This window comes from Bactrocera tryoni, chromosome 5, assembly GCF_016617805.1.
Source record: "Bactrocera tryoni isolate S06 chromosome 5, CSIRO_BtryS06_freeze2, whole genome shotgun sequence".
In the NCBI taxonomy this organism is placed as follows: Eukaryota; Metazoa; Arthropoda; class Insecta; order Diptera; family Tephritidae; genus Bactrocera; species Bactrocera tryoni.
Window position 1 is genome coordinate 77,932,652 of NC_052503.1, and position 9,124 is coordinate 77,941,775.

The 9,124-nt window shown below is 31.4% G+C and overlaps 2 long non-coding RNA genes across 2 annotated transcripts in view; one reads left to right on the top strand and one right to left on the bottom strand.

Annotated features, from left to right (window-relative positions):
- The window catches only part of LOC120777708, a 137,750-nt gene that overhangs the window by 71,844 nt on the left and 56,782 nt on the right, over positions 1-9,124 (top strand). The window lies entirely within an intron of this gene.
- Positions 1-9,124, bottom strand: part of LOC120777707 — a 76,890-nt gene that overhangs the window by 456 nt on the left and 67,310 nt on the right. The gene's annotated exons all lie outside the window — the stretch shown is intronic.

Here is a 9,124-nt window from a genome sequence, read left to right on the forward strand (position 1 = left end):
AGTTGTCCGATCTGAAAAAATTATTCGGAGTTTATAGCGTTGCTTCGAGCACTAATCTGTACCAAATTTAATGAAGATAGCTCGTCAAATGAAAAAGTTTTCCTTACCGGGACCTGATTTTGGTTATTGAGTTTGTATGGCCGCTATGTGTTATAATGGTCCGATCTGAAAAATTTGTTCGTAAAGTGTAGCGTATTTTTGTGCAATAATCCACGCCGAATTTCGTGCATATATCTCCTCAAATGAAAAAAGTTTTCCCTACAAGAACTTGATTTTGATCAATCAGTTTGTGTGACAGCTATATGTAATAATGGTCCGATATCATCTTTTCATATAAATGAGAAGCCTCTCGGAGAGGAAGAAACCGTGTACCAAATTTCAGCTCGATATCTCAAAAACTGAGGGTCTGCGACGTATCTTTTCCGTACAGCCTATAAAAAGTGTCTTTCATGAACCTTTCTATCTAGTTATTACAGTTCAATTACTAATCGTATGCCCCACAACTAGTGAGTTAAGTTTTCACGCCGCTGTAACCTTGATTTACTTCAGGTGCGTTCGCATTCCGTTGCAGCGCATTGCATCTCTCGCATACTTGCACTCGCCTCGATTTAGATGCCTTCGTGCACTTGGCACACGCTCAAGAATTCGAGTAATTCAATCAAATTGAATGGTAATTAATACGAACGGCTGCACTTGCTGCTGTTGTTGTTGCACTCAGAAGGAATGCCAGCCGCGGAATGCAGCTTGGGACTGCACAAGTTGGGAGAGAGAAATGCCGAGGTGTGCTTCAGGTGCGAAAAGTCGATCAAATGCACAATCGAAGGCACACACACACACGCATACAAAAATAGAAATATGCCGAAGTGTGATGCGCATTTAAGTGATCGACAGATGCGCCGTTCAATGCGTGAGTTGACGTGTTGAAAGAACAAGTGCTATGTCAGTCAGTCTGACAGTCCGTCTGTCAGTCGTCTTAGTTGCAAGGCAATCAGTCAGTTGTGCAGTCCGTGTGACAGCATTTGTGCAATTGCTTGTCATCAAAATGCCTGCATAATCACATCAATCATGTAGCCGATAGTTTGCAACGATTAACAGCGCGTCATGCGAGGGGAGCCGTAAAGGTTGTGGGATTGGAGATTAGGTTAGATTTTTTTGTTTAAACTTAGGTTTATAATTTACTTTAAAGAGTGTTCGGTGAAATTTTCATACAATTTCATTTTCTTAGGGCTAGTGCCAGTTAATATTTTTTTTTTTCAATTTATTTTTTTTTTTTGTGTATGAAAATCAATTTCTACCAACAAAATCACATACCTTATAACACACCCTAGTGCGTCAAGTACTGCAGGAACGCAACTATGTGGCATTGCATTCACTGCTACACTCGCTGTCGCAGCATTGTCGCCGCCTGCTCGCTGTCTACCCAGTATTAGCGCAGGAGGCCCGGCCTAGCGAATGCGCAATTTTGCTTTATTTTTTCTATTTCTTTCGCTTTTTTTTAACTATTAATCGTTTCGTTTGAATCTCAAATAGGTTGGCAGGCGAGCACTCCTTCGCATGCCAAGCTGTTGCTGCCGCTGTTACTATTGCTGCACATACATACATACATACATATAAGTGTGTGTTTTTTTCTGTAGCGCACGGCAACATGTTGCTGCTGCGCCGGCCTCAAGCTGTGCGCAATCAATTGCAATCTACATTTTTATGTTAATTTATGCCTGCAAGGAAGCGTGCTTGCAGCGACATTTAATGGCATGGCGCATTGATTGCTTTTTTATTTATTTTTTTTCTGTTTGATTTTTTGTTTACTATTTTACTGCGATTTTATTACTGTTTTATTATTGATTTTTTCGGAGTGTTTGATGATTTAAAAAAATTTCAAAAGTTAAATTGAAATAAAAACAATTTTTATAATTTTAATGAAAATAATTTTTTAAAATAAAATTAAATTAAAAAAAAATAAAAACAAAATATTAAATTAAATTAAAAAAAATTGTTTACATTTTCTTTTAGAACTCTTTTTTAATTTTTTTATAGTTTTTTAATAATCTGTAAGTTTTAAAAAATTTTTGTAAGCTTTTTCATATGAATATGCTTCAATTTTTTTTAACTTAAACAGTTTTTTACTTTTTTATTTTTACATTTTTTTGTTATACCTTTTTTTAGCTTTTTATTTTTATTTTGGCTTATTTTTTTACATTACGAGTATAAATAAAAATCGAATTCATTTTGTAAAAAATGCCGTTTTATGTACTTTAATTTAATTGTTTTAAATTATATTCTAATCTTAATATTCCAAAGCTAATCTTTTTAATATTTTTCAACATCTAAAATTTGTTTGTAAGCATTTTTATATGAATAATACATACTTCAAAATTAAAAAAAAAGAAAAAATATTTTTTTTTAATTTTTTAAAATAAAAGAAATTTAAATTTAAAAATTAAATGAAATGAAAATAATTGTTTTATTTTCTTTTTAAAATTTTTTTTATTTTTGTTATCTAAAAAAAATTTTTTTAATTTTCTTTTAAAACTTTTTTAAATTTTTTTTATATAAAAAAAATTTCTTATTTTGATATTACGAGTATAAATAAAAGTTGACTAAAAGATGTTGATTTATAAATTTATTTAATTATTACATCTGAGTATTTGTTTCCATCGATTTGTTTAAATTTTTTTCTTAATATTTTTTTTGTAGTTTTTTAATAATTTGTAAATTTTTTTTGTAAGCATTTTTATGTGAAAATACTTCAAAATTTTTTCAATTAATTTTTTTTTTAAATTTTTTTAGTTTTTCATTTTTAAATTTTTGTAATATATTTTTTATGTTTTTCTTTTTAAATTTGTAAATTTTAAAATTTCTTGTAGGCATTTTTATATAAATATACTCAAAATTTTCCTTAATTAAATTTTTTATATTTTTTTCAGTTTCTTATTCTTTAGTTTTTTTTTTAATATTTTTATATTACGAGTAAAAATCATTTTATTAAAAAATTTTGATTTATAAATTTAGTTTGTTATTACATCTGAGCGTTTCGATAATTTCGATCAAATTTTTAAATATTTTTTTTATATTTTTAAAAAGTTTTAATAATTTTTTTAAAGGTTTTTAATAGTTTTTAGTATTTTAAATTTTATGTAAGCATTTTATTTAGATAAGCTGCAAAATTTTTTCTTAATTAAAACTTTTTAAAAAATTTTTTAAATACATAGGCATATTTTAAATATTTTTTTAGTTTTTTAATAATTTTTAATTTCTAAAATTTTTTGCTAAGAATTTTTATATGACTTTACTTCAAAATTGTGCTTAATTACAACATTTGTTTCCTATTTCTTTAATTTTTTTATTTTTAAATATTTTTTCCAATTATTTTATATTTTGATTGTAAATAAAAATGTGTTTGTTTAAAAAAAGTCGATTTATAAATTTATTTAATTATTACAAATACTATGCCATTTTTGGTTTGATGATATTTATTTCTATTTCTATTTTTGGTTTATTTTATATTTATTTTATTTTTTTATTTATATCATACTTTTTGAACTGGTGGCAACTCTTTTCGAAAAAATTTTAACTCAATCTTTCCTTAAATATTTTTAGTATGATATGCTTAATAAGGTGTATTTTGGCTTGCCACCTATCTTTAATTAAAGGTTTTGTGTAGTTGGTAACCCTTTCCAAACATAATTATTGGCTAAAATTTTTTCAAAACCTTTAGGTTTGATATTTTTACTCTATTAAAATATCCAAGTAGGAATTGAATTGAATAGAATTGAATTAACTGAATTTTGCAAGTAGAGTTCCTAGGATACAAACTGATAACAACCAGTTAAAATTCTATTCATAACTTGTCGTGTTGTACTTTCTTACAAAAAAGCAAAAAAAAAAAAATACAAAAATATAATAAATACTAATTCGGCATAAAAACCTGAATTAATTGAATATTTTTGTATCTGCATTAAGCAATTTGCATATTAATTCACGCTTTAGAGTTCACTTTTAATGAAACGGAATGCAGCCGTGGCACATTATAAGTCAAAGTCGCCGTGTGCCGACACACAGTGGCGCAATTCAATAAATTCATTAAGTGAATGCCACGCGAATGAGGGGAGCGCAGCAAACGGCAATAAAAAAAGTAAAAGTAAAGCAAAAAAAAAATACAACAACAAAGCCGCAAACAGTTAGACATTTGCAGCAATTTTGCGGCTCCAGCAGGCACGGCTAAAGGTGGCCCCCTTACATCTCTAGTAGCTACGCTATGAGAGACTGGGCTGCGTTAGGCTCTGCTGGCGCTTAAGGGTGGCGCAATGCGCCGTGCGTGTGACAAAAAAGTCGGTGCACAAGATTTGTCGCCACTAAAGCGGCTGCTGATTTATGCGCTGGTGTCTATTTGACAACAACTGGCTGCCATGAATATGCATGAGTGTGGCTATTAACCGCGGGGAGTGTGTCTACAAGTGTATATGTGTATATGGGTGTATGTGTCTATTTCGTTTTCATTAAATGCTCACTTTTATGCCGCCGCAGCGGTAATGAAATGCAATCAATTGTGACATGCAATTGTGGCGCACACATATGCTAACTTGAAACCCCCTTCCGATCGCTCTTGCTAAGCAGCCACCAAAGGTAGCAGTGTCAACGCTAAGTGTTTGTGGCACTTACACAAACGCATACACAATGTTGTAAAGAAGGGTAAACTCAACATAAAGCAATATTGAATGTCTCCGGGTGTTAAATGGCGATAGAAAAATGATAATAACAAAAAAAAACAATAAATAAATAAAAATGTGTAATAAAATGGAATTTCAATTGAAAATCAAATGCCTGTCTGTTTGCTGGTGTTGTTGTGCTTGAATCAACGCCGACATAGCGTGAAATGAATTAGCGGCATATATGTATGTACATATGTAAGAAGGCAATCATTCGAGAAAATATGTAACAAGAGGCATATATTAAGGAGATTACATATTGAAAAAAATATAAAAGGAAATTAAATAAAATATAAAACAAGAAAAATTGTAATGATTTAAGTCAAATAATATTAAAAAACAATTTTAAATAATGTCAAAAAATTCAAAAAAAAAAATGTTTAAAAAAAGTATATAACAGGTCAATTGAAAAGTCTCCGGCCTGACGCACAGTTAGCGCTACTGGAACTAAATCCATATAATTTTTAGCGACCCTTAGCCCGAACCTTGAAAAAGCGCGTGCATAAATTTGACAGCTGTCGGATCATTAGCTTGTGAATTATATCGACTTTAGTGAAGCAACTTTTGTTTTGTGAAAAAAATGCATAAAAAGAAATTTCGTATGTTAAGTGGGTACATGGGTTTACGGGTTTCAAAAAATCGATTATTTCTTTGTCTTTTGGAATTCTACAAGACCTCTAGTATATCGTCCTAAGTTTTCAAGTTGATCCGAGTAATAGTTTTGGAGATACAGCCTTGAGAATTTATGCGCTCGAAACTAGCTAGACTAAGTGCGTAGTCTTTAAACGCTTTTTTCTCGAAACTGTGTTTTTGAACTCGGTTGGCAAGATTTCTTGACAACTACTGAACCGATCTTCATTTACACTGGTATTTGAGATACAATTCTTAAGGACTTAGACGAGATTTTTTTTTTGATTACAACTATTCGAAATCTGACCACAATAGCATAAAGCTGCCATACAAGCGGACCGATCCAATTCAAGCCTTAGACGAATAACTTTTTTATTTGTCAAGGTATCGTAACGAAATTTGGCATGTGCTATTATCCAGAGCATTACTATAATCTTCCAAGAAATTGTTGAGATTGGACCACCATAGCGTATAGCCATATAAAGCAAACGTTGAAAACCATGTTCTTGTATGGAAAACCGCTTTATTTGACAAGATATCGTCACGAAACTTAGCACAGATTATTATCAAAGAAATTGCTACAACTTTCTAAAAAATTGTTAAAATCGGATCACTATAGCATATTGCTGCCATACAAACTGACCGATCCAACTCAAGTCCTTATACGGAAAGCTTTTTTATTTGACAAGATTTCGTCACCAAATTTACCGTAGATTATTATTTGAAGTATTGCCACAATCTCCGAAGAAATTGTTCAGATCGGATCACTATAGGATATTGCTGCCATACAAACTGACTGATCAAATCATGCCAGATAGCTTTTCAACTCTTTCATGCTATAAGAAATGCACCTGTATGGGTACTAATGCAGTGCAGACATAGTTAACATTTATTTTTATTTTTTTATAAATGTGTTAATCGCTCGTTGTACATCTACATTGGCTCACGGCTTCGACATAATACATGCGCCGCGCAGATAACTTTTGCGCCAACAGCATAATCACAAAGATAGTAAGACATACACTTATATATATTATATATATGAACATATTTTTATTTATATACATGTACCCATATACGCGTATCTCTCTATCACCACGCTAGTTCTAGCCATTGGCGTGGCACTATCAACAAACTTTATACTAAACAGAAAATGATTATAAATAAAAGTTCAAATGCGACGGTGTGGCTATTTTTAAAAATGATTCAATGCCAAGCAGCTCGTGTGAATGCGCCCGCCAGGCAGCGGCTAACAGCATACTATACGCACATACAAACAGAGCGGACAGTGACGGGCTGCTTTATTGTGCCGGCCGGCTAACCAAGCCACTAACATGCTGGCTTTTTGTTGCTCTTTTGATTTTGTTGCGTTTTTGATTTTGTTGCTTCTTCGCAGTGTCGCTGGGTCGACTCGATCGGACACGCTGACGACTAACGCCTGACGGCTGACTGACTGATCGTGCTGCTGGTCGGTGAACTGATGGCCGGCAATTAAAATTATCTCTTAATGTGTACTAAGTGTAGTGAGTTTGATGTTTGCCCAAATTTCGTGTTTCATAAGTAATTACAAGAGCAGAAAAAACGAGCAACCCGTCTATATACATACATACATGTATGTATGTATATCGTAACAGACATTCAAAGTGGTAAAACAAAAAAAAAATAATGAACGCCTTAATTAGAAAATAATTTGAAGGCAAAAGCCGAGTTTTTTGTATTATATATACATACAGTGGTGGCCATAACATATGCAACTAATACATTAGTTTAGATAAAGTGTATATATATTACCAATAACTTTTGCAAACCGTCGGATGAATATGAAATTATTAAAATTTGGTATTTTTACTTTAATTTAACGATTTTAAACAAAAAAATTTCGTTCATAAAAAAGAAATAAGAATACCATTTTGATTTCAACTCTAAAATTACGTGGACAAAACATATGCAACTTTTGGGAAACAATGGTAAATAATAGGATATACTAATATTTGGTTCCAAATCCATAGTTTTTTTATCACTTCCGCACATCTTCTCGGTATTGAGGCAATTAAATTATCTATGATTTTCATCAGAATCGATTTCTAAGCTTCTTGAAGTCCTTCAAAAAGTTTATCGCTATTTTTTAGATTAGTCCTATCTACGCGCCTGTTAACCAGCTCCGTTAAGTTCTTAATAGGGTTGAGATCTGGAGAATGTGGTGACCTTTTCATAACTTTAACGTTGTTTGCTTCAAACCAAGACTTGATACTACTTTGGCCGAGTGCTTTGAATCATCATCCAGTTGGAAGTCTCAACGGAATGGCATTTCCTATCCAGCATGGGGCCACAATGTACCCTCTAAAATACATTTGAAATCCTATTGATTCAAAATTCCATTAATCTTATATAATGGCTCAATTCCGTTAGCAGAAAAACAGCCCCACACAATTACATTTCCTCCACCATGCCTTACTGCTATCATGCAATGGCGAGGATCATATTTTTTATTTACAGGCCTTCGCACATAAGACATTCCATCACTGCCTATTATGTTAAACTTTGACTCATCACTGAATAGAACTGTTTTCCATTTACTAATTGGCCTTAGATGCTATTTAGCGAATTTCAAACGCTTGGCTTTGTGTTTTACCGAAATCATCGGTTTGTATGCGAGACGACAATCTCTTAGTGAGGCTTTTAAGAGGCGCCTACTCACATTTTTTGTGGATAATTGCAAATCTAAACTTTTAATGATTTATGATGGGTCTATTTCAGGACTTTTTTTGATAGTTGTACTATTAAATTGTCTGTCCTTTGGGTCGTTTTGCGTGCGCTACCACCTTGGTGTATAGCAGATACTTCTTTTGTTGTAACAAATTTTTTTATTAGTCGCGAAATTGTGCTTTTGTGCACATTTAATTTTGTAGAAAAGCTTTTTTGCGCCGTTCCTTTCTCAAAATCGGAAATAATTCTCTTCCGAAGTTCAACTCCAAAATTACCTCTTGGCATTTTCAATAAAATTAAAATCATGTTGATTTGCCCAAATTAACGCAAGAATTTATTTACAAGAACTAATGATACTGCGTAATTTTTAATATGAAAGCTCAAGAGTAACGGAAAAATACCGATATAATGGTGATACTTGAACTCAAACTCTGAGTTGCATTTGTTTTGTCCACGTAATTTAAGAGTTGAAATCGGAATGCAATTTTTATTATTTTTTTATGAATGAAATTTTTTGATTTAAAAACGTTAATTAAGAGTAAAAATACCAAATTATAATAATTTCATGTTCAATCAACAGTCTGCAAAGTTTAATAGTGAGATAAATATACTTTTTCTAAAATAATGTATTAGTTGCATATGTTATGGCCACCACTGTATGTATATTATGTACATATGTATGTATGTTTATGTTATATATACATAAGTGTGCACATGCCATACATATGTATGTATGTATACAATGAAGGAAAGACAAAAAGCATTATAAACAAGTAAATTTTGGAAAGAATATGAATAGATTTTTCGCAATGTTGCTTCTAATTTTGTTTTGAAAATTATTTCCCCATTTTTTTAATTTTGGCTTTTGTAATTTTTTTAGTTTTGTATTTTTTTTTCGAAAATTTTTGTTTTCACAATTTTTTTCGCAAATTTTTGTTTTTTAATTTTTTTTCAATTTTTTGTTTTTGTAATTTTTCTATTGCAATTTTTTTTGCAAATTCTTGTTCTTGTAATTTTTTATGCTAATTTTGTTTCCGTAATTTTTTTCTGCGCATTTTGTTTTTTCAAAATTTTGTTTTTGT